We start from the raw sequence: 26,077 nt of genomic DNA on the forward strand, positions 1-26,077 counted from the left end.
ATATGTCTTCAACAGTATAGAGTATTCTCATTCCTTTGTTCCTCGTTTTTAATCTATATGAGTGTACAAGAGGTCCACTTCGTTTTAAACAAAATGAATCACAATTACTTAATCCTCAACAGAGGTAGTTATATCTGTTAAATAAAACAAGGATACAAAGTAAATGATGCAATTGTAAAGTAGACAAAAGACGACGTAGACCGTTTCTTGAATGTTGCATTTATTTTCAACAATGTTGTAGAACATACATCAAACCCTACATAGACACAATACAGTTAATGATATAATAAAGCACAGCGTTTATATGTTAGTCCCACAAACCCCTGTATAAGCAAACAGCACGATACACGCAGCGCAACAATATATTAAACCAAAAACATTTTATCACAGTTACTAATTTAAACATAAATATTTGCACATTGTTACACAATCATTTAATTTTGAAATAAAAACAGTTCGTAGAAATAGTCTTGCTTGCGGGACATACAAATATTGCATTTTAAACCTTTGTTGAATATTCATATGGTCCTTCAAAAGGTTCAGCCTAATGTCGTTGGTGTTACTATCATTTTAATTAAGCTGATTATCATGTCCCTTCAAACTGTCCAAACAAATGTCTATTTCTCAATTTTCTGTGACCCTTGCATATACAGTTGCGTAATTTGGTCATTTCCCTTAATCCTTAAGTAGTCTATACAGGCAGTGTCTTCAATTTGAAGAAAATGCTTTTTTTAAGGTTTTTAGAAAGGGCAATGTCCTATCGATGTATGTCTTGTCCCTTCATGACCTCGGTCGAATTTTTCATTTTAATAAAATTCGATAACCATCTTAATATACGATTCTTTTTGAATATTTTACATGATTTGGAGAAAAGCGAGCGTACATGCAGGACAGGACACACCCATAACTACATGTAGTACATCATACAGGTATGCGTAGTATCTGTAATGTGTCAAAGCCTTCCAGTTGCTATTGGAGACCAAGTTTCGTTAACGCACAGATTCTCACATTAGCCAAAACCTGTTATAAACATTTCGGACTTCGTCAAACTATCGGGAACCTTGATACGTTTCTCCTTGGAATCACATTAACCAGTCTGTCTGTCTGGTTAATTATAAAACGTATATGTTCTTTTTACAGTAATTACATTATCATTTGCTTAAATGCATATTGTATGTATCTCTTAAGGAAGAACATTAGCTCTGTTGTGTAACATATTCCGGGTTTGTGACGCCCATCTACAGTGTCTTATGTATCGGTCGTTTGTATTTCATAACCATATGTATCATTGACAATACTTTGAATACATGATGAAGCGTTAAGTACAATGTACAATTTAAAACAGGTTTTACATTAAGCTAGATCTCGATGAGAGAGAAAACATGTTTACAATTTGTATCATTTGACCAGCAAATTAAGTATTAATAAAATAATTGAAAAAGTTCGATATTAGTTATATTTACCCTTCATCTCCTACAAATGACATCAGAATCTTAACTCTTTGTAGACGTTTACTATTAAAGTTATTTGTAGATACGAGTAGTCTAGACTCTTGTATTCAATCTATTTGTTCCCTTTGCATTCTTTGTCATTTGTTTTCATATGTTTGTTTAAGAAACAAATACAACATCAAAACAATAACCTGATTAAATATTTAACAAAACAAACAAAGTGTAACGGAAATCGTAGGTACTGACAGAGACACCCTCAAACGATCGGCGCAGATGCAGTGCAAGAACCGCTACGTCATCACATAAACATGCATAGGAAATTACGTGCACGGGAAACGGAACGAAAGTTGATACTATCTCTATGATTCTATCTGAAGATGAACGTTTCAAAAGCCATTGTCCTTCCGGCTACACAGGAGCGGAAAAAACCTAGCATGTGTTGATTGTGATTGCATTGAGGTCCCCTTTTTAAGTCGAACATTTAATTTTGCGTTTTTGATACATTCCTGTCATTTGTTTTAGATATTCCATGCGTTAGTTACCTTTATTTACAATCTTTAACCATTTTTACTAGCTGTCAATGCCGGCTTACTCTCAATTGTCCTTAATGTAAGAAGGTTTCGATTGATATCGAAAAGTACAAGCACTACGTATAGAACATGCGAATGGATTTCAGTCTTTATAAACTGTGGATTTATCTTTGGATAGTCTTTCCTGCACTGAACTTAAGTATGCACTGTAGTAATTATCTTAAAGCATATCACAGTCGAACTTACAATCGATTCTGGTGTTGATCTTTCTGTTCTTTTGAAAATTAATATAAAATAGTCATAACAGAAATTTATAAAAGTTACCTTACTCTTACATCAGGACGGTACAGTTCCTTTGTAATACCCGAATTCCAATATTCCGTGCATAAGATTATTTTGCATCATTACAGGTAGATTTGAAATTAAAGATTTCGCATTGTTCTCTGATCTTAGAAAAATCTTTGACTAATTCTCAGTTCCAGAAGATCAGTTACCAATTGTGCTTATGTTTCAGTTTTCTGCCACTCCTATTAACAAGCTTTGTTATATTTTTTCTTTGGATCAATTAAAACTATCAGATGTTCACCGTGATCTCAATTTTGGAAGAGTTCCAATTTGATGTCTAGTCCCGATAGCGAGAGAAGCGAATTAGTAATAAAGGCCCTATAATCCTCTTGTAACTGTCTTTTACGACCTTTTACTAGTAAAGTTATTGCAACCTTTTCAGCATAAAAAGGACAGAATCCCTTTTTGAACAATTTCAAAAACAGAATATTTCAATAAAAAACTTTATTTGATTCTCTTTACTGAAATGGTATTACAGAAAATACAAGAAATGGCCATGAACACGTGTTTAATGAGGAATACAGATCATTTTTGTTTTTTACTTTTTTAACTTTCACGCAAAGTCATACAGAACATATGCACACGTCTGCAGGTCGTCCCACTTTATCAGATGCTACATAAAATATAAAATTGGGAGTTTTAAATAGGTTATATTGGTTTTTTTCATAAAAGAAAATTCGGGCTGCGAGGGGGTGTGCTTCCTGAAGGACTCCAACAATCCGCCCAATAATGATGGGGAAAACTAAAGCCCCTTGATCCACCGCACTAGTGATCTGATGTTTATTTTTTTTTGTAATGGTTTTATTTTTCCAAGTTTTTCATTACATATACATAAACAGGACATTCACGCATTCTCACATATACACACACGGACATGGATTTAGCATTATCACAGTAAATTTCATTGTCATCATAATATCATCATCAACATATCATCGTCAACATATCATCATCATCATCATTCATCTTTATCATCTTCATCATCCTCTTTCATATATAATTATTCAATTATCATCATTGCCATAATCCATCATCATCCAAAATCTTCAATCATCATTTCATATGTATCATCATCAACATATAAGTATCATCATCATCATATCATCATCATCATACCATCATCACCATCATCATACAATCATCACCATCATCATACAATCATCATTTTCAATTATAATCTTCACTTATCATTCTATATGTATCTTCATCAACATATTATTATCATCATCATCATCATTAATTTATAATATCATCATCATCATTCCTGATTTACAAACATTTTTCAAATTTAAAATCCCTCACTTAGTTGTTGTATACAACAATTCACATGTACATAAACAGCTTCAAAGTGAGTTATTCCATGTCCTTAATCAAATTACCAATAAAAAATATACTCAGGCATTCGCCCCCATACACACACACACTCACACACACAGTACACAAATGATAGTCATTTGAATTAAGAAATATGAGAAGAAAAGAAAACAAGATTGAGAGAGAGAGAGAGAGAGAGAGAGAGAGAGAGAGAGAGAGAGAGAGAGAGAGAGAGGGGGGAAGGTTGAGAGGAACAAGATTGGTAACAGAAGAACAATTTGTCACATTAACCTGTCTATCATACAGTAACAGTTGTATTATATCAGCTCAATATACTTAGAATATTCCTATCTATTACTGTTACCACTTAATTGGTTTTCTATATATAAATCATGAAATTGAGGGGTTTATGGAATATCAAGAAGGTTTTGCCACTTTTCCCAGTCTTTTTGGAAGGTATGTCTATGTTTTTCATCTTTCCCATTCACAATATATTTCTGTATCTCATAAGTCTCTTTTATACAGTTTATAAGGCCATTTACTGATAGAGCTTTTTCTAGGCATCTTGCTTTATAAACATAATATTTTATAATAAGAATAATTTGGTTATCTACCATGTATCGAATTCTGGTTTGATCACATATACCGAAGATAAATGTTTCCTTATTAAAAGCAAAAGGAATAAACAGAACATCTAATAAAAACTCAAAATTTGTTAATAAATTCTGAACTTGATTGCACTCCCATAGTGCATGCTCTATTGTTTCAATGTCTGATTTACAAAAATAACAATGAGGATTATCTACTATTCCAGCCCTGTACAGATATAAGTTTGTGGTTAAGATGTGTTGATTAACTCTATACTGAAACCATTGCAGTTTTGTATTTTTGGTTACTTGAAATGGTGTTTTGTAGATATTTCTCCATGTATTATCATTATAATCAAAATGATTACTCCATTTCTTTCTACCAGTTGACAGTGTATCATTTTTACAAAGCAAACTATAAAAGTCTTTTGTACCTTTCCTATTTCTTAGAAATATTTGTATATTACTAGGTATATAAGGATAGCTTATACATTTTATTTCATGTTGTTGAGAGAGATGTCTTTTAATTGTAGATAGCAGACCTTGGTACTGAAGAAAATTTGTTTCAATTTTAAAAATTTGTCGAACTTCTTGTAGAGTATAAAACAATTTTGAATTATTATCCTTAAGTAGGTCATTAACTATAACTACACCTTTACTGAACCACTTCCTATAAAAAATACTCTCATTATTTATTTTAAACAATTTATTATACCAGATAGGCATTTTGGAAAAGGAGTTATCTCCCTTGCATTGATTATCTCGTACTATTACTAACTTTTTCCATGCGTTAAACACGTCTTTCCAAAAAAGATTTTTACTCGTCATTTCACATTTAACAATGTATTCCGTCCCACAGTTTGCTAAAATATTTAAATCAATATAAGTTTTTAAAATCTCCTGCCATTTACTTGATGTTGTAAAAAGTCTCCTTATCCATGTTAATTTTAAGGATTCAATAAAAGACATCACATGCATCATTTTCAATCCACCATCAATATAGTCTCTTATAACAATGTCTCTTTTGGTTTTGTCAACTTTGCTTTTCCATAAGAAGTTAAATAGTTCGGTGTTTAACTTCTTAATAAAACGTTAATTTGGGTTTGGTAATGCAATAAATAAGTGATTGAGTTGTGAGATGAGTATTGATTTGATGATATAAATTCTACCAATTGGTGTTATTATTCTCCTATTCCATGTATTTATAAGTGCCTTTATTTTTACTAACTTTTTATCATAATTCAGCCTAGTAATTTTATGCAAGTTTACATGAAATTCTATGCCCAAAAGATTAAAAGTTTTATTTCCCCACTGTAATTTCCATTCTGGATAAAGGACTTCCTCACTAAGCTTTTTACTTCCTATCCATATTTCCTGAGATTTTGATTTGTTTATTTTCAACCCAGAAATTTTTGCAAAATTATTTAATTCACCAACTGCTTCTTTTAGGGAAATGTTTGTACCATCTAAAATCAACGAGGTATCATCAGCATACTGTGATACTAAAATAGGACAGTCATTTATATTGATACCCCTTACTTTTTTATTGTTTCTAATTCTTATCGCTAATATCTCTGCACACATTATAAATATATATGGTGCAATAGGGTCTCCTTGACGACAGCCTTTTCTTATTTAAAAAAATTCTGATAAATTTCCCCCCTGATTTATTGAAGAAACTGCATTTTTATGTAAAACTTTTATCCATTTTCTAACCTCTTCCCCTAATTTAAAATAGTTTAGTACTTCATCAATGAATTTCCAAGATACAGAATCGAAAGCTTTCTCAAAATCAATAATCAATAGCCTCCCTGGTATATCATTTCTCTCTGCGTAATCCATAATATCGTATATCAACCTTGTGTTTTCTCCCACATATCGCCCAGAAATAAAAGCTGTATGATCTGGGTCAATTAATTTACCTAGCACTGCTTTTATTCTACTTGCTATACAGTCTGATGCAATTTTATAAGTTACATTTAAAAGGGATATTGGTCTCCAGTTCTTTAAAAATTGTCTAGGTTTTTCTCCTTTAGGTAAACATGTTATGATTCCTTGTCTTTGGGTAACAGATAATTGTCCTTTTATATAACCAAAATTGATAGACCGTACTATAAAGTTACTTAACTGTTTCCAAAAGCATTTAAAAAATTCTACTGTAAAATCGTCTGAGCCTGGACTTTTGTTATTTTTCATATTTCTCATAATTAGTGATGCTTCCTGTACAGTAATTTTGCCCTCTAAACTTAATGCTTCTTACCTATTCAGCCTTGGAATTTCACAATCTACTAAAAATTCTTCTAAATTAGCTTCTTCTATTTCATCATCTATAGTATATAATTTTTCATAGAATAGTTTAACTTCACTTAGAATTTCTTCTTGTTTCGATATTATATCACCATTGTCTTTTTCTATCTTTGGGATTATTTTTGAGGTGTAATTTCTATTTTCTAAGTTAAAAAAATAATTAGTGGGTTTCTCCCCTTCTTCCACCCATTTCACTTTGGACCTGATAATACTACCTTTCAATCTTTTTAGTCTGATCTGATGTTTATGTTAATGGGTAATGGGCACCATCATTTTGTAAAGATGATATCTTTACTATAACTTTGTAACATCAAATGAAAATTAAAAGTAGACAAAAGCATGTCAGATTATTTTTTCTCTCCAAAGTAGGCTTCCTCGCTATGCATGTCTAACAGCAGGAAGTTTAAGCAAACTATCATGAATAACGTCTTTCCACTGTTCTAGTTTACAGACCGGACGTTAGGAGATCGACCGGAAGTAAAGGGGAGTCATTATCATTTTCGCGAATCAGAAAAAAACCCAAATCCCGCTGAGGTTTTATTCGATTTATGAATGAGCACTTTCAATGATATGACGTCGTTAAGACAGGATGCCCAACCTTCACTAGCTATCAAAAGGGGGCCTAAATCGTTTAGTTTATTTACATCCGTAGGTCAAATTGAATAAAATAATGTTAACATCGCAGGTACGTGAAGATAAAGTATTTCCTTAAGTAAACCTTATGATTTGATTTAATCTTTTACTGATACAATAAAAATAGTGGGATTGATTAGGATGACGTTTTTCCTGTTTATTGTTGCAGTTTCTGAAAATATCGTTTCTAAAGCGAGTATACGAGACAATACTCCTCTATCGACAGACCATTAACCTAGTTGTCGGATGGGCTAGTCTTTGAACATGCTGTGTGTAACACATTTTTTTAACTTGAAAATCGCATCAACAATACAAAGGTATAACAATGATGATGAATATAAAAAAAAATAGAAACTAAATTTTGAAATAGGAAAACTTTAAATTAGATAAAAAAAGAATCTGCGTACCACCGAATTATGATAGTTTCCTGGTAGACTGATAAAAGAGTAAGACAATTATACAAGCTGTATCAATCATTGATATCAATTTAGCCTGTCCTACATTAAATGTGTTCCATTATTTACACATTGATTACCTGAGGCGCCTCTTCGGAATTTTCAGGGTGTAAAGAAGATGCACAATGTACGTTTATGGAGAGCAGGGACACGAAAAACTTCCAATATGATATTACCATCTACTATCTAGTCCCATTGATTACACAAGGTTTATGTATCCTAAGCTTGCCCAAGTCTATTGTTTATAAAGGATTGTGTAGACTTAGCCTGCCATTATTATTTTCTTGTAATAAAGGCTTAATGTTTTATCCCATTTCTCATTGCCTATACATGTATACAGGATGTATACGTAAGTGTTGTTTGTTTGTTTGGGGTCTAACATCCTCGCAACAGCCAGGGTCATATGGGGACTGGTGCCTAGGCAGACACCGCCGGAAAACTAAAAACATTCCAAGTATTGCAATGCGAGCAGCAGATCACTTTTGGTCTCTGTCATGTCTTTGCACAAGATATGGGAGAACCCCCCTGATTCTGCAGGGGGCTACACATTAGTCGCCTGTAACGATACATGTTCAGAGGAATACGGTTTGTCTGTCGTTTGTTTCTTGAAGTAACCATTCCCGATTCTGCAGAAGTGTCCCCTCATAAGTCACCTTTTACGATCATGCAGCAGGATACATTCTTTCCTCGAACTGCACGGGTTGCCACGTAGGTTTGACTTGCTTGGCCTGTCCATCAAATATATTTGTGTAAATACAAATATTTACCCTATTGGATTTGTACATGTATATCTCCAAGTTATTATGTTTACTGGCAATTTACAGACTTGGCCAATTATCGATTGTGTTGATCCTGTCAATAATATATATTTTGGCGTGCTATATTATCCAATCCTATTGTCCATAAAGTGATTGTAAAGGTCTTGCTATACAAAATATATATATAGACATATTTTGTCATTCAATAATATTAGTTATATAATGTTTGTGACATGGAAAAAACAAGTATTTGTGACAGTTTTTGTTTTAACTTTATATTTTTAGACTCATTCAAATTAAATTTTAAGATGCGCACCATCTCCCTCAGAGACACAGAGTTTTGTCTGGTAAGAGTACGCAGACCATTGACCCTTGGTCAAATACTTAGACTCATGTCCTATCCTGTTTACGTAAATGTTCCCTGGCCTAGTATCTGCTAGGGTGCGTATGACTTTATTTAACAATCGCCTGCTATAAATAAATCAGATCGGAAGGAAGGAAGCGGAAATGACGCAAGGTCAGATAAGATTGATCCGTTTTGGTATATCTAGTATTACTACAGTTTACTTAGCGATAAGATAAACACCGGCCCAAAACCGGTCTACCATTGACGGAACTGTGTAGGTGGGGAAATGATGTTTAAGTAGGCTCTTGTGGATATCACTCGAAACAACTAACCTTTACGAGTACATCTCCATCAAGTACTTATATATACAATATAAAAAAGTAAAAAGATTAAATGTGAAGTGGGTTAGTAAAGAAAAATTCAGATAGAACGACCGAATTAAAAACTACCAGATTTCACCCTTCAAAGGGCTCCTCGTGTATTTTTCAAAAAGACAACATCATGAGTTCACAAAAGCTGTTATCACACTACATGACGTCACAATGTTTGATGGACAAACTAGTACAAATTTCGCTCTTGATGCTAATAGAGATGAAGTAGAGCAGGTGTGTTTAAAAAAACGGATCCTTTATGATTGTTCTTACGGACATCGCCTTGCTCGCCAGGTCAAAACCACTGATTTTGGTATCGTCACCGACAATTTCTCACCTAATTATATAAGCTCCTGGTAATTAAATCAAAGTTTGATTTGGTTTATTTTTATTTTGTTTAAGGTCCTATAAACAGCTAAGGTCATTTAAAGACGTGCCTCCATGTGTGTTGTGTATGGGTGCATGCGCGTGTGTGTGCGGTAAACAGTGCATGTTTGGGGTATTTGCCTCCTTGTTATAGCGCAGATGTGATGCCGACTTTATAGTGCTATGTCACTGAAATACCATGCCGAAAGCACCCAGTACAACATTCCGCCCGGTCATGTTATACTGACAACGGGTGAACCAGTTGTTGCAATTACACTAAATGCTGAAAGTTAAAGCAAGAAATAACAGCTACATGTACTAACTTTAAGGACTTTGGTATGTCCCGGCCTGGGAACCGAATCCATTGCCTTCCTCACCTGGGCGAACGTTCAACGTTACAGCTAAAAGTGAGGTGTCGCCAATCGAGGCGCTAGGAATCAAAAGGTGGTTATAAGTAGAAAGAAATATAAGAGATCCCAATATTACCTTGGGTGCAGTGGATTTATTTTGGCCGCTTTTGTGTCCCCACGTAGAAGGCATAAACGCAAATCCCCAATTCTGCAGGGGGTTGGCCCATTAGTCGCCTCTAACGATACATGTAGTGGGTAACAGCAGGTGTATTCTTTTTCGATCCCCGACCTGCGCTATCCAGCGCGCTACCTGCTCACCTATTACACAGGTGATGGCCGAGACAAGGGTTTTCTTACCCGTCTCCTGATGGCCATTCATACGTCACCAATTCTTATTTATTGAAAGGTGAGGACCAATCTCAATGTATATATATGTAGCAGGTCACGAACCATTTACAGTGGATCACTTGTTATTTGATTGCATCGATCTTCAGCGAACACGAAACTATTTTAAGTAATATAACAAATCTGAAATATGTCTTCCAAACGATAAATATCACATTAATTTTAACTTACCTTAAAAGTATTGGCCTGATCGGGATGATCCATCTATCCATGACCCCTTTATTTTCCGAGATGACCTTTTTTATTGTTATCTATTTGTTTGAAGTCGTTTACTTTTACGTGATTTGTCTACATTTTATAGGTCCCAGAGACCTCTTCTATAACTAAAATTTTGTTATAGATACAGTACTTTAACAATGACATACACTGCAGCACAGCTGTTTCGTCCTTTTAGGAATCATCGGTGATGCTAGGGGCCAAAAGGAAGCAATAGCTAAATTGTCTTAACAACTGTTGAACCAGAGAGGCAGGTGTTAAAAAACACTTAATTAATGGGTTTAACAAATTACGAGGAGTACTGCTTAATTTCTGGTTATGAATCGTGAAAGTGTGTATATTATGAACCGTGCCACTACTCGACTGTGGCCATCAACCGTACAGCAACTCTATGTGACTAAAAAGCACCAGCAGAATCTTGCACCTTGTATCCTGAAAGTGAAAGACGAGCGTAACACACACACATACACACACAGAGGTTTAACCTTTAATAGATACAGTGTGCTAAACAGAACTACACTGCAACATCAGCTGTTTCGTCCTTTTAGGACTCACCGGTTATTCTAGGAATACGTCCTACCTATTAATGTACATCTATGCTGGGGTTTTGACGTCATCGCAATAGAAAAGGTCATAACAAGACGGGAGCATAGGGAGACACTGCCAAATGATAGATAAGGTAGGGGAGAAAACACATCATATAGAACCCAAGTATTGCTATGGGCGCAGCATGAAATACACCGAAAAAATAAACTGCAAAGGCGCCCAAATAATTTGTTCATACGTGATGCAGTAGGAAGCATCAGGCCAATTATGTCACCAACATTGCACTTGGTCTACGTACCTCAATGCATATTTTGCAAAAACAACTAAAGTCTCATAGCTTGACAAAGGGAACAGTCGGTCTTGAAACTTTGCGACACGTTTAATACGTACATTGTTTGTGTAGTTAGTAAAACTTTGATATCAACTAAAGTCTCAACAAGGTTTATTTCCTTTTGTTTACGTGGTTAGTGTCAAACAAACTAATAACATATCTCGGTCGACGACTCCTACACACAAACGTAGTTTGGTGGAGATATTGTTGTTTGTGTGTATTTGCTGTCAAGGCCGTGATGCACTAAACACTATACATTTGGAATAAGGCGTCTTTTATCATCTACGAAAAGTGCTTTCCGCTATTAGTTCAGTTAGGTATATATGCAAGAGTCTGATATGATATTCTTTCTGTTTATTAATAGAACATGATTGACATCTTCCTCTGTGTGGTAGTCATTGAATGCTATTGCCTTGAGAATAAAAAGACATTAATCTGCTATTGATTCTCTTGATTTTGAAGCAAAAAGGATGCGCTGTATAGAACTGCAGTGATATCTTGTTTTGAATAACGCTCCAATAAATAGGCGTACAAAGTATTGATGTCGATTCAACTTCCGTTGTCGATTCTATGTAAAGTTATAATGATATTTGTACTGGGTGGGCCAACTTGATAGAGTTTTTACAAACCTCCATCAAGTTTTTGCGGCCAATTATTTCATATCTAGTCCCACCTATTTTGCCTATAACATTATATTATAATTACAATCTAAAAAAGTTTTTTTGGCATTTTGATAAATGCTTTTAGACTTTGGCATTTTAATAAATGCTCTATTACAACAATAAATGGCTTGTGTCATTTTTGGCGAAAAACAAGCAGAGTTCTCCGGTGTGCTTTAATTTCAAGAAGATCAGATAAACACGTTGTTATAATTGTATTTATGTTCACATAAAGTAATTTTTAACTTCTGTTTTCAGATCTCAATCTGTTTACTGATATGCTTGTATTCAATGTTTTGGTTGGAGGTGGATATGTAATCTAATTATGCTTGGGTTATCTCCCTTGATACTTTCAGTAGTGTGTCACGTGACTATGTTGGAATACGAAGTCACGTGACGTCAATCGCCATTTTCTGAACCATTCATCTGATTTTGATCCGCAATTTTTCGTTGTTTTATATGCCCATCTCCACCCCTTATTTCCTCCGTTTCAAAGAAAAAGCCTTTTGTTAAATGCTTTTAGACTTTGGCATGGCCAGTTACTTTATATCTAGGCCAATTATTTTATATCTAGTCCCACATATTTTGCCTATAACATTATATTTAATTACAATCTAAACATGTTTTTTTGGCATTTTGCTAAATGCTATTAAACTTTGGCATTTGAATAAATGCTCTATTACAACAATAAATGGCTTGTGTCATTTTCGGCAAAAAACAAGCAGAGTTCTCCGGTGTGCTTCAATTTCAAGTAGATCACATAAACACGATGTTATAATATTACATATACTGTAATTTATAACCCTTGAGTATTCTTTTCTCAATTATTGAGATTTGATTGTGATCAAAATATCTACCGTCTATCAGTATCTCACATCAATTCAATGATTGCCGGCTCGTCATGAAAATTGAATATGAAAATATTAACTTATCTCTGACCACTAGCAAAACCCAATGCAATAGGTATTTACGTGGGACGTTATGTTGTTCCCCAAACATGTTTATTTTTGCTGATTTTGATTATACTCTTTATTGTTTCCTTTAAATTTCTTTTCAGCCAAATATTCTCTGGAGGTTTTCTCAGAGACTACTTGCCAGATGTGAAAACGTGTTTATTCGCAATTTGACATGTAACATGGCCACCGAGGAATCAGATTGGTCGATATTGGTAAATTTCCTCAAATTTGATATGTTGGTGTATAACGGTACTTCAAATACACACACAAATACGATTTTTTTTGTCCCTGCTTCAATAAGAGGGACGCTTTACACAAGCTTCTGACTGGCCGAATTCTATATTGTTCCATCGTGCTAAAATTTGATTTTTTGTTGTATTATGGCATTCCTGATGCATAATTTGCAAATATTGGGTATTATAAGGGTCTTATATAACAATTCCCGTTACATTTAGAACTTGAATTGTTGTTATGTACACATTTTTATAAGTGGTTGATGAACAAACTTTTTGTCAAAGGCTCTTTTAATGATATGGGTTTGTTCTTTCCTGTGACAGTTTTTCGATTGTTAAATAATGATGTGAAAATGTTTAAATCAATTTAATTTTTCGATTGTTAAATAATGATGTGAAAATGTTTAAATCAATATAATATTTTGTTCAAACACTTATTAAAAAGGTTGATAAACATGTTTTATAAGAATGAACCAAATTAATGTATTAAGGAAAACTGAAAAAATAAGAAGTTGGATTTTCTTTTACGCATGCAAAAGAGCGTATGCGTATTCGATATCTGATATAATGTTAGTGAATGTCAGCTTTGTTCAGTAAAACAAGACTTCCCTGCAATAGTATTGAAAACGTGACTTGTGTCAGAACTTCCTATTATGACGTGATAAACTTAGCTGTATCTTCAGTTCTAATGATAAGAACAAGGGGAGATGAAAGGGAGAGTACTCTTCGTTTTACTGATTTAACTGTACAAACTAATAAATAAGTGGGTTTTTTTTATAATTAATTTTACGATTCTTATAATTATCATCACATTGGAAAGGAACTTGATAACCTTTATAAAGCGGTCGTCTTTGAATTAATTGCTGTATATCATACACGGAGTAATGACCTGTGCCATTGACTAAACAATACAACCGAACATAGATAACACCTCGTTAGCTACGATCGGTAAGTTTGAACGTACCAATGAATCACATAGCAAGCTGTCATTATCCCCACAAAAACAATTAATTCAGAGACAATGATGATATTTCGAAATAAAGCTTGATTCGAAGAAAACGAACAGAGCATGCTAAAGCTAACCTGTGTACATATTTGACTTTAACATCCATCTCGAACGCACCCCGAAGCAAATGCATTCATCATGTGGATTCCGTTTTTATTAGTTTCGTATTAATTAGTTTCGTACCTGACTAGAACGAAGGTAACTGAGGAAACACGCCGTACTTGAACAGAGCGACGGTCGGGGTTGGTCGATTATTGTTTGCATAAATATAAACTGGATTATCACGCGAGATTAGAGCAAACATCCTGTATTTGTGAGATTATTTCGGATCAATTAACTTCAAAGATAGAATTATACATCTTCTGTCGCAAACAATGGCAATGTTAATTTATAACACGGGCCTTCGTACGTGCCCCCGGGAGAGGTTGCCGATGGTATAGCAAAGAAGATAAACAGAGGTTTCAGCAGTAGCTGAAAGGAACAAAACCAGAATACACAAAACATATGTAGCATCTATCGACCACAAACACTTCCCATTGTCGCTAAAATCAATGTACATGTATATAACTCTTTACTACAATGATTATTTTTGTCACAAAAATAAAGAGTATGTGAAACTGGACAGCATACGATATGTAGCTCTATTAATGAACACGAGTGCGCAATTTTATAATATCCATAACTATATCTTCATCAAGGTAGCGATTTCTTCGAAATCTACTGACAAGTAAACTGTACTACTTTTTGTCAGTAATTACAACAGATAAATAGACTTATCGAATTTGTGCTATTCAGGTGTCATTGTAAAGTGTTCTGTGTAAATTCAGGCTGTATGTACATATAATGTACCGGCCATGCTCTAAGTGTGAGATCCCTGTCCCACTGCACTGTGCATTTTCGTTTATATATTACTTCCCCTTAATTTGATTTTGGATATGTTTGTGGCACAGTTCGACGAAAGCATTGCCGTCGACCAAGAAGTCAATCGGTTAAAGGGATCGTGAATCAATCTGAAGTTCAGGGTTTGAATCCCGGTGCAGCCCCACTGATTGCTTTTCACTCAGAACACTGTAATTGGTTATATTATGTTTATTACATCTTTATTAATTTTTATAAAAGTTATGGTTTACGTTTCAGAAAATATTTATAAATCAATAGTCTTGGCGGAAATGACCAGTTGCCTATGTGCAGTTGTTGGCAGTGGTACCGGGAACATTAAGGCGATGAGTTCACTTTGTTAAGACAAAAATTACACAAGGATAACACCAGCATAGAGCAACGTTAAACTAGAAGTGTACTATGTCAAGACTTAACGTCATCGACGGTAGGATTACAGTAACAGTGTGCTGCGCTAGTTATTTCAGTATGTTATAATACGTTAGGCCTGTCAGTGCCCTATTTTGTAACGAAAAGTATACATTGTCCAGGCTAGTAGTGAACAAGCAGCGTACTTCATTATACTGTCCATACACGACAACAGTTTAAGTCTACTAAATCACATAACGCGCGTACATTGATCGAACAATATACACTTAGAATGTAACCTTCTATTTATCACATAACATTGAATTTGATAATTTGAAAACAATCTTCAACCGCAATTATGTGATGTGAGCTGACTGTATATAGGTCAAAACCTAAGTACTGCGATCATAGTATTATCATTCCGCGCAGTGCAAAGGAGTTCCAGGTGTATTTTAATGAACAGGTTTGAATGCAATGAAAGCATCAATGACAAACTTAATATTTTAAATTCATTTAATAGCAAAAACAATACAATTCATCAGAAAGTAGGCTTACTGAGAATCGATGTCACTTTTAATGATGGTCTTTTGGCTACGTTTCTTGTTGGCTCCGATTGACCACCTAGGTAGATATTAATTTTGATGTTTCCTCCTTGAATGTGACCACCGAATATTTATTGAAATCAGCCACTCATCTCGAATATCGGAGATGAAGAAGTTCCGGTTTTGTGAAATAGGTGGAATTCTTAATAATAATAAGGATACTAATTCGAGGTTCTTATATATCGCTTTATCACAACCAAGTTCGTAGGTCTTTTGAAAACAGTTCACAAATTATTATCCGTGGTTATGGTAGCAGTATACAGTAGAGGGTTGTGGCCATAGGTGATATTTTTGTTAAATGGCTAACCCCTGTATAATGATAAGTAAAAAAAATATAAAAATAAAACTGTACTAAAATTGGTATAAGCATGATGAAGTGGGCTATGTGAGCTTCACATTTGTAAAACAAAAAGTAGATTACTTTGGTTCGAGAATAAAATTTTGGCCATAATCCGAAAGAGTGCCTACACATGAAAAGCTAGCTATACAGGAGGTAAAATTTTGACAACAACACACGACGCAAAATTTCAAAAAATCAAGTTTTACAAATTTACTGGGACCCAGATAGTTCTGCAACCAGGTAGGTAATCTTTAATTTCAGACAGAACTTAGGAAAAAAAATACTAGTTGCGGGGATCAAATTTTGGGTCAAAAATAGAAATTTTTGGTATTTTTTGGTAACTTTTTATGTAGTAACCATGGTTTTCACACAAGTGACATACATAGAAAAAAGAGGTTTATCCACTTCTCAGCACTTAATATGTATTGTAAATGTAATGCAGTTTACAAATATATATACATGAAAACATGTGTTGTGTAGGGTAAATCCGCTGTGTTTACATTTCCTTGACATGTGCCTTGTTTATCAGAGTCGGGCCATTTCTACTGTATACTGCTACCTGTAGGGCCTCGACGGCGGTGAGATGTTTGCAGGTTAGAGAATGGAGTTTCCAGAGCTAAGGATTTGTGAAATCAGCTTGTGTTGATCTGTGTTGACATGACTATAATTGTTAATAATAAAAAAAAATTGTGTCCCAAAATTTCCATAATTTGGTTGGAGGAACATTACTGTCACTGGCATTTTGATTGCGATATAGTACTTTCCGAGCGCTGTGATTTGACAGATATTTTTCAGTTTCGATTCCCCACGTCTAGATCAATAATGATCTTCTACATTTTAAAATGTTGCAAAACCTGCTTGAACAGTGTTCGTAACAGTTGTAGCCGTGTCGCCAATGTTTATCTGGTCAGCCATTTTTTACTATAAAATAGGAAATAACAAGAGTACCTATAGTTGCGTAGGAACATGTTCACACGGTTTTAACCAATCGTATTACCTTAAGGTACCTTAATGTTTTATTACACTTGTGTGGTGTGTTACAACATTTATAACACGACCGTATGCTATAGTAAATGAATTAGTTATGTGATAAAGAAAACAGTATTCAATCTCCACAATAATGTGTGTTAAATTTCAATGTTGTCACTGCGCCTATAAGGTGAACAAAATACAATTGATATCTGCCCCAAAGTACCAAGTTTATACCGACCATTCTATCTACTATAATACACCGATGTGGATACTAACTTCTGCTCCCATTCCATGTCGATCTATTTCCGCGATTTAATCTATGACGTAGTCCCACGTGACAAATTATCCGCCATTAAGGACTTAATTGGAAGTTAGAGATTCGTTACCCACATACCTGATGCCCAAAACTTCTTCACGTTAATTCCATGTTTAATTAATATTGATTTTATTTATTTCGATAGGAACTTTACTTTTTGAGAAGCTTGTTGTCCTGTCGGTATTGTCTGTGGGAATTAAGTTAAGTACATAGTTATATATATAAACTGCTTTCATACTTGTGACAGCGACTAATAGATCCAGGTTACTCCCGTGTGTCGTTCATATTCTGACAACTGATATGTTTTGACTTGTTGCAGGTAATGCAACCCTTTTGGGGATTGTTTTCCAAGACAATATTAGTGTCGATGCATTTTCCGAAAAATAGTTTTTGAGACATGGGGACTTCCAAATTGAATGCAACGTTAAAGAATGTTTGTGTTTACGTTAACAAATAAAAGTTGCCGTATCTATATTAACAAAAAGTTTTCGAGCTATAAAATTGTTAAAAACGGTAATTTTAATCAATGATGGATCAAGATAAAGGATGTGTTATTCAAATGTGTATTGGTATTGATTTCAAATGCATTAACGCTATTAAGTTGCAAAGGGAACTGCTTAATTTGAATTTTATGTTCCACAATCCTCAAGAGTTAGTGTCAATGGAAACCTGTAGCGTCATCAAAATCGTACTGATGTGTAATTAGTTTTTAATTTTATTTATTTATTTCTGAAGCCCGTCGTGTTAGCATTGCGTATTTCCTCATCAATTTATATGGAAAAAACTGTTACGAAACAATGTAAAATTCAACGGGCAAGGCTGTTCTTGTCATAAATAGCTGAATATTGTTAATGAATTGTTTGAAGATTTTGAAAAAAATCGGATATTGTATTAATAATTTAGTATTTTCCCTTTTTCATAGTTTTGTTTAACACACTCGAAGAATGGGAATTATGAAGACAGCAACGAATGGGTGTACGGTCAGATAATTTTCTTAATTTGTCACTTAGTTGTCTCCAGTTTCACCAGTTCAATTTATCACTTTCTTTCCATCAGACGTAATTCTTCAGTCACTCTTTAAAGCATGACAACACCTGATGTTGTCAAGAGAACAGTAAATCATGACGTCACAATAGGCTTTTGACGAGACACGTCAATTGGAAATCAAACATTCCAGACTACTGTTTGTGGAGTTCTGCAATAATAAAATGGAAGAAATATAACCAGTCCCTTTCACTAGGGCGTAACAGAGATATCTTCTACCTTTGGAGTGATGCTAGTTGGTTGTCTTACGCAAAGCAGATCCTCGCGTTAAACAACAATATAATTCATCCCTCGGGTTGGAGATTTTTCTGTAATGCCCTCAAAGTAGGGCAAGACAATATAAATCTAATTATTACTCTGAACATTGTGTAAAGCAGCATTTATGGATTAAATGGCCAAATACTATTTATTAGAATACAAAGCACAGGTTAAAATGTTAAAGCAGAAAGTACGGCAGAAATGAGGTCCAAAGAACGTGAATGGCTAAATTCATACGCCAACTACATGTATGCTTTTGTTTACAATAATCGGATTGGAAAAAATCCACCTCCCCTACCTTGAGGTTTAAAGGGAGAAATCTCCAGGGTGATTATTTGATTGTCTAATCCTCAGGGGAGCCTTGGTTGGACAAACACAAAAATCACTTTTCTGATTGGATATTGCTCTGTCACATCCTCAAGGTAGGGGCAAAATATATGAGCCAATTCATTATTTACAAATCACTTTTATAGGCGTTGTGCTGTGGTATTATTATTAAGAACCTGTGTTGCAATACGGAATCTTAAACATCTGGAATAAAGATTGATATATATTTTTAATAATACTTCCATATGTAAACCTTGTTGGTTATAAGCACTAGTTATTAACATTGTGGCTCTGCTGTATAGGTGGCCCCAGTAAGTATGATGCCCATAATGGCTGATGTAAATAAATGGGATGGGCCGTGCCGTCAGTCCAAGGTCACAAGGGAGGTTACTCTACGACATTAATTGATTCTAACAAACGACCACATTCACGTACCAAAACATTCCCTTTGACGTTTACGAAATTGTCGGATGATGTTTTACATTAGAGTTTATGGGAATAGTAATTATACGCTCAGCCTTGAAACGCTGCATGTCAATCTCAACAGAGCGGGGTCCAACACAGCTAGGAAATTGTCAGGTCAAATATTCAAGATACATGCACTATTTTTGTAATACCAATAAAATAGTATCAATATTTTATTATGAAGGATAAAGTTGAATTATTTATGGCGGGGATTACTGACGTTCATCATACTGATGGCGAATAGGGGAGTCATTGGCCTGTTTGTTGATATTTTTGTCTACAACCAGATTTTCGTATGTTGACGTAAGGCAACCACGATTATATAGCTGTTTATTTTCCTCACTTTCAATACTTGTAACTGTCATATTTTCTTTCCTTCTTTCAGCGCCTTTTCTCTACGTCGTATTATTTTTTCATCGGACAAGCTTTTACTTTACACTCTATAAGGTTTACCCCAGAATTGATTTTTGAGAACACCTTGCACATATAAAAAAGACAAATGTAATTCCTACTACCAATGTTAATGAAGAGGTATTATTTCGACACCCCAGGGGTTACGCACACTTTCGCTCTCTGCACCCCTGGAACAAGTCATAGCAAAATTGAAGGTACGAATATAGCTGTTTGATTAGTCTCAGGTAGAAACCTGTCCTTTGACGATAACAAAGGAGCGACACCCGACTTCAAAGCCTGTCAATTTTTACCGTTACGTGACTGTGAGATTCATATGATGTACATCAAATGATCGAACTACTCTTCCTGTCTCATCAACAAGGTGGCGCTGATTAAAACTACAATTTTGCTTTGACATAGTCCAGGGGTACAGAGAACGAAGGGAGAGTGTAGCCCATGGAGTATCGAGGATAGCAAAAAGCTAGAGAATACGATTGTGTTTTATATACACTTTTTTAATTTTAAAACTATTATGAAACAACTTATTTCAGTTAATATAAATCACTCCTGTTGGCCCAGATGTTAGCGCGCTGGTGGTCTTATAGAGGGAAGAAACCGGAGTACCAGGAGAAAACCCACGTGGTCGGGCAGGTGACCCCATACTTGTTCACGTCCGATCGGGGAATCGAACCCCGGCCGTCTTTGGGACTAAGAAATTCACCAGCGGAGTCTACGTGAATTGAAGGTTATTCTAATGATAACTGAAGCGTGATATCAAGCGTCATTCTAACAATAGCGGCACGTGAAAACTATTTCTCTGTATCTTATATTTTGCGGTTGAAAAATAGTTGCACTAATCATCTCTGGTCAAGGCCATGCAATCTAATTACCAACGAAAAGTGTGTCAGGCTGAAAATAACAAATAGCGTCTAGATTACAACACCATTGATTTGATCTGATCAATATGTCTAGACTCTTCTAAATCGGCTGACTCCAAAGTACTGTTTCCAATTTCCTTCTCCTTAACGATTCTCCCAACGTACATGTACCTGGATAGTAAGTATATATTATTTTCGAGACTGCATTGGATGGCGACTAAATTATTTACTCAAGGTAAATGGTATCACCACGTTTAACTATGTCATTTTAACTTCTACTATTGTCCTTTTCAAAAGAACATTATACTATAAAAATCAAATATTGCGTTGCATTGAAAGTGTTTAACTTGTTTGTGTGAAACTTGAATATTAAAGAAAGAAAATATAGCAATAAAAAGAGACAGAAAACCCAATAGGGTTCGAACTCAGGTCCTTGACATGAAAAGCCTTAACTAACCCAGGGATTATATATGCACTGCTTCAAAATTAGTGTCCTATTTATTGTCGATTTTAGTTTCATTCATTTTGAAATCATTTTTGATAAATGTTGGCTAAGAAAATTGAGAAAGCATTTCATTGTACTGTACTTGAATACGATTCTTATATAGGATTTTTTTTATTGATTTATCGTGCATCTAAACGGTCGACATTTCTGCAAATTTGGTTTGAGAAGCGTGTCATAGGTATCTCTTCCCCTAGCAAATTAACTGAAGTAATACGACAGCGCTTAATAGCCGATTACATATCTATCGCTGATTTTGTAATGTCCTAGATGATTCTTAAGTGTTTGTTCTTGTTTGAGTTCGGTAACAGCCATATACTTGTCAAGTCACGTGGAATGTTTATGTCTCCCTGTATCGATGAACTGTCATCTCCAGTGAGACATCGTCTCGGTGTCACGATTCGCGCGTGCGCAGGTCGTCCAAATTCATCCACATGTTCTACTCTAGGAGAACATACAAAAAAAAAAACACCCGTCAGATGTCAGACAACACCAATGGCCAAATTTTTATCTTTATATATATATTATTGCTTTTTGGTGATGTCCAAGTTAATCCCTGTGTTGACAAATCGTTTAAGTCTACCAAACACGGAATATATTGCTATTCCGTGTGTATATACGTCAGAGAGATATATATATCTCCTTTATAGGGGTTTGGGCAATGAACCTTTTACAGCCAAACATTTTACTTGCATGGTTGAATGCTCTGATTTCAAACAAATCCGTGACATATTCTCTAAAGTACCGTCTATGGACATTTTCTGTGCGATGGACTTGAATATTTGCACTTAATCGATCTGAACAATAAGAAATATAAATATATCTTTTACAGCGAACTCGTTCGCTATTTATGCAAGTTTACCTCTATTACACTCATTACTTATATACTTTTAGTTTGATATATTAAATGTTGTCAATATCTATTTTTAGTGTTATTTGGCCCTAAATGACTTTAACTGTCGATGGGCCCTGAAACAATTTCCAAACAAAAACAAACAATCAGGAGGTGTTTCATCTCAAAGCATGTAGCAAAGGGCGCAATATTTGTATCCGGAATATTTTACATATCGTAGTTTTAATTTTTTACGTTGCTTACCAATTTATTTGACCGAGATGTGTAAACTTCATGCCTGGACATGGCAGTGAATGATTACTTACACCATGGGGAATCCAAACATACTAACTGGCACTACGATGTTGCTTCCATAAGCCTGATTTTGTAGGAATATGAAGAAGATTTAATACACATCCTTTACACAGAACCCAGCTAAAGCTAAAGAGAGTTATTTTATGTCTTTGCAATACATTAAATCTGCATTTGATCAGCGTTATCGCAAGGAAGAGTATAACCAGCCTGGATCTAGGGCACGTACACACATGTACGCATACAGTGCACACATGTACGCATACAGTACACACATAAAGGCACGTCCTTAGATGGCCTGAGCTGTAAACAGTACATAGAACATAAAAACCCAAACATTACTGCTTGTATCACATTACTGACTCATTTTACTATGTCGTACGGCCATTTCATAAATATAGTAATGCAAACGTGTACCAACACCCGAAGTTGCTGCGACTGGGCAAAACCGTCAGAACATATCCCTACGCCACTACAGGTACTACTTTTATTTACAATACCCTGGTATAGTCAATATTTGATTATATTTCAATTTATTTTTAATATTTGATTTCTCATTGTTATCTTAATTGTTTTGAAATCTGTTCATTACTTAAACAAATCTGGAACTACTTTTGCACTGCGCGAAACGACAACAATATGGCCGAAGTACTTTAGCTTAGACCCATAAAGAGTCAGCTGATCACACATAATTGTGTTTAAAGTTTGAGTTGTTTTTGTATTTTTGAATAATGGACGCTATGTGATAAATATAATGTTACATTCGTGTCCATGCCATATTTATTTTTTCGTTGTGAATCTGAAAACAGAACACCTTATTGAAGAACTTCCAAAAGTGTACGGTTAATAACAAAAATCGAATGTCTAGTTCGGTATCGACCACACCTAAAACGGTGATGATATCACGTGATCATCAACATGAAGTTATCATGCAGACGCCGGACAAGAATACAATTGGACGTCGAAGAAAGCCGTGTGGTTTATGTGAATATGAACCTTTCTAATTGTGTTTGTTATTTGTTGCCGGGCCCATAATCCTTGTCCGTCTGAAGGAGTTCGACTTCGGTGATACTTGAACACCAGAAGCATATAAACTCGTAATATGATCATAGTTTACATGTACAATAAGGTGATGTTAACGTTACTACATGTAGTGAACAAGGAATGTAGGATATGTTTTGTTAAAACTTTTTATTGTATTTTGTATTTTAAAATGATATTGTGAAAAAACCCTCAGGATTTCTTAAAATAGATAAATAACATATTCCATTCCGTCTTAGACCATTATTAATTTCCACCTTTTTAGCTCTGAGGCCAATTTAAGTTTTGCCTTGTTGGCCCCTAATATCACTAATGAATCGTAGAAGGACGAAACAGCTCTATGGTGCGTTGTAAGTACTTTTTAGTATATTTTTCTCTAATGCAACATTTAAAAGCTGTAATCTCCTGTGTTCTGTGCGTGTCTAATGATAATCTCTCACGGTGTCAATCACGATTCTTATCATTGTCAAGTTGTATTGGCTGCAAGTATGTGTTTTTTTTTGCGTTAAAGGTACATCTTAACCTCTGTCTTAAGCAACGAACAGGTCCCGAGGTTACATAAATGACGAAAACTAAATTAAAGACGTCAGTAAAATGTTGACGATGTGAATGGTATTGGACCCAGGGGAAATGTCTTACTGATGTTGTAAATTAGAATGCCCGTATCAACGAAAAGGTTGCAGACATGAATAGTGTCCGTTTTTTATGCAAATTCCAAACAGCCAGTTTCCATAAAAACGCACATTGCGTCAATAAATTAGAAAAAAGAGTAACAAAATTTAAAGATGCAAAGATAAGAAAGCAGCCCGTTCGAACGTCTTAGAAGATGTGCTAGTGGGGTTTTCATAGGACTTCTAGCACTCTATCAAACCATTTTATTAGGTAATAGTCTAAACTCTAAAAATGATCAATTCCAACAAAACGTATAACCACATAAGTGACTTACTGAAATCGGCATTACCTTTTTAAAAGCCAGATGTCAATGTGGCCTCTTATAGTGATGACAATGTATTTGAAACGAAATTGCAAATAACATCCAAGGTAACATCAAAAATCCTATTTCAATTGATTGTCAAGTTTAACTTTAACATTGGTACATGTAGATTGAACGTTCTAGAAACATCTAACGTCAATGTTAGTCATGCATGCGTAGTAGTATGTGTGCAGGAGGCAGTGTAAAATGTATATTGGTTCATTTGCCTCTTTGCGAAAGTAGTAGTGTACATGTACGTCAATAACATACTACACCGAAGGCATCCAACACATTCAGTCACCTACGCAGTACTGTTATAGGTTAAACCAGATATCGCGATTACCCTTAATGCCTCACGTTAAGTAGGGAATATAGTACATTTGAGGTCCATGTTAAATGTTTATGAACAAATATCTGAGAGCTTCGGTAAAATTATGATTATTTATGATAAATTATTATGAACTTAAGGGTTTTAGATTTCATTCGTAGCATTTAAACATATGTTTTATATAAAGCAAAATGATCATGACAGCTAAGGGAGAAAAAAGAAAATAGTACAATAAGGGCCGAATCATTTAATTTCGGGGATCGGGATGGACGAATATAGTCACAGTCAAATGTAGTAGTGGTGCATGTACCATTTGCCAATGCTTTGAAGGTTAATACGCGTATTAATTGACCAATGCAAAGATGACGTTCTAAAGCTGGACACAGTGGAATCGAATTGAAACGTTAGTGAAACAAAAATGTTAAAATAACGTCACGTAACAGTTTTTGTAAAATCAATGGATTGTAGCTAAAGGACCCCTTTACTACTGCAGGGAAAACAGCGGACAATTTCACTTTATATTTTATACATACATTTACCACCATTTGATACCGTTTTGAATTTAACTATATTAAGACTTGGCCTGGGTTTTAACACTGATTAGGTGGCTCAAATGTTAGGAGGACTGCATTGTGATCAGAGGTCGTGGGTTGAATCCGAGTATGGTCCAGTTACAACTTTACTTTCAATGCACTGTTGCTGATGTCCAGGTTGTTTATATGTTTGTTTGATCATAAAAGTTTCATTTTCACATTTGTGTCATTAAAATGTGAAATCATGAAGATATAAAAATAAAAAATTCGAAGACATAGATACAGTTTTTGCCGTGGCAACGGGTCCTTGCAGCTACCATTGTACATGTATTTCACAAATGTATGTCGGGCGAGGTTAATTTCATTATAACGATGACGTCATTTCTGCTTTTTATTACGTTTTGAAAAACTTAAAATGTGAGTTGTTAAATAATAACAGCTCGGAGCAAATGATTAAAGCACGGAATGAGTATATTGAAAAAAGGATGAGAGAAACAATGGCATCGTCTTGAAAATAGCAAGTTATGTTACGATCTTTTTACCTTTCCTCG

This window comes from Mizuhopecten yessoensis, unplaced genomic scaffold, assembly GCF_002113885.1.
Source record: "Mizuhopecten yessoensis strain PY_sf001 unplaced genomic scaffold, ASM211388v2 scaffold2087, whole genome shotgun sequence".
NCBI classification, from domain to species: Eukaryota; Metazoa; Mollusca; class Bivalvia; order Pectinida; family Pectinidae; genus Mizuhopecten; species Mizuhopecten yessoensis.